The 2,186-nt window shown below is 31.0% G+C and overlaps 1 non-coding gene across 1 annotated transcript; it reads left to right on the plus strand.

The window, feature by feature from the left end:
• Positions 1-583: 583 nt before the first annotated feature.
• Positions 584-656, plus strand: TRNAR-UCG (transfer RNA arginine (anticodon UCG)). The gene has a single exon. It is a non-coding gene; the product is annotated as a tRNA-Arg (tRNA).
• The last annotated feature ends 1,530 nt before the right edge of the window (positions 657-2,186 follow it).

Genomic DNA, 2,186 nt, shown 5'->3' on the forward strand with positions numbered 1-2,186 from the left:
CAAAACTGTTTTTTATTTATTTTGTAAATAATTTTATAAGAAAGCAAAAAAGTTAATCAAGTGAAACTGTCACAGGTAATTTTAGCTATAATACTGTATTTTTTAATGTTGCTTCCTTTACGCGTTCATACATTTCTATTGAATAAATATTTTTTTTAGTAGTTTACATTTATATTTTTTTTGAGTTATTTTATTTTTTATTTGTGTTCTACTCAAGCGAAACGATAGGAAAACCTTCAATTTATCTAAAGCATATTTTTTGATATTCATAATGCACACCAATTCGTTATAAAGATTAATCAAAATAGTGATTTAGCATTAAGCTTCGCCTTAATGTTTAATTGTTCGTCAAATTTACAAGACAACTGATAAAGTTAGCATGGAGTAACACTATGATGTCACTGAGGCCACGAGGCTAGGCCAAAACACACAATAAAGACTAAACATAATCATATGCAAATTAATCATTTTTCCTGGTACGGAGTTTGACTAGTTTGTGACGTCATTTGTCACGGTTGTGATGACGTCAAGAATACATCACGTTATTAGAATTAGATTCCCATTTACGGCGATGTTCCCACGAGACCGTGTGGCCTAATGGATAAGGCGTCGGACTTCGAATCCGAAGATTGCAGGTTCGAGTCCTGTCTCGGTCGAAAAAACCTTTTTTTAATTATTTGCATAAAAACCATACAGTTTACATAAGAAGACACTTGTGTAAATTTACATTTATTAATAATTAAGTAAATCAATAATATTCAACGGATGTAATAAATATTAAAATAATATTTACTGAGATTTGTCAGGAAACTGTGGCATATTGCTACACAATTAAACCTGTCAACTGATTAAATAAAGTTTTTATTGATTCAATTATATGTATAATACAAGTTTAATAAAAGGAAATTTAAATAACTCGTGGAGTAATAATGCTAATATTTTAAAATGCAGGGGTAGTGAAACGAGGTAAAAATAAACATCATACATGAATATGTATATTTATAAAATATTTACAACACGAGGAAACTATTATGTAAATTACGGTTTTCATCCAAAGATGCGCTTTTTACGTAGGTATTTAACCTATGTGTTATTTGATTTGTTGTTCTATTCTTTGTTAAACCATACCTTAACTATAAAATAGAAAAACGATGAAATGCGACGTCGAGAAATTTTCCCGGCTTTTCCGTCTGAAATTTCAATGTCAACACAAATTTTAAAATATTTTTTTTCAAACTTAAAATAATTCCACTTCATGTGGTCCAATATAAGCATACATTTTTACCTCTACTATTATGAGAAATTACTAAGTCTTTGTCAAGTAAAAAATTGATTCCACGGGAAACCACAGAAACGACGGAATCAAATGAATAACCAAAAATAATTATAGATAATATCCAGAATTATATCGAATGACGACAGTAAAACTAGACAGAACTAAATTATAAACATAAGGCAAAAGAAAGTCGGATCAAATAACAAGGCGCAATCGTGAAAAGCTTATTTCATTTTCGTTTTTTTCCGACAAAAACTGCTTAGTTATGATTACAAAAAATATAAAAGTTCTTTTAGTCAGGCTCATTTTTATCACCACTAGAATGGTGATTGAATAATTATAATAAAATGATTATTCCTGATAAAATCCGGTTAAAAACGCGATTTCAGGCCGTTTCGTATAAGACTTTTAGTATATTCTTAATACGTCAGAACACGTGTTCATGCACGTCTTAATTATATACAATGATGAAATGCGAAATATGTTTTTTTACGTATTCTGACATCGCGATAATACAGGTTTTCCAATAAGAGGTGTTATTTTGATATTCAATCGTAAAAGATCAATTGTTTCGTTGCTTGTCTTGTTGAAAGTCAACGTTGTTCAGATCAATACCATCCAATTCCGGCCATAAAAAATCATTAATCATCTCTCGATAGCGCAATCCATTCACCGTAACTGTTGCTCCAGCCTCATTTTCAAAAAAGTAAGGTTCAATGACTCCGCCGGACCATAAACCGCACCAAACAGTCACACGTTAAGGATAGAGAGGCTTTTCAACAATAACTCTTGGGTTTTCTGAGTCCAGATACGACAATTTTGCTTGTTGACGAAGCCACCGAGGTGGAAATGGGCCTCATCTTTCAAGATGATTTGCATTTGATTCACTCAAGTGAATTTTAATAATTTC

The sequence above is a fragment of the Hesperophylax consimilis genome, chromosome 26, assembly GCF_061612785.1.
Source record: "Hesperophylax consimilis isolate HC1 chromosome 26, BYU_Hcon_1.0, whole genome shotgun sequence".
Taxonomy (NCBI): domain Eukaryota; kingdom Metazoa; phylum Arthropoda; class Insecta; order Trichoptera; family Limnephilidae; genus Hesperophylax; species Hesperophylax consimilis.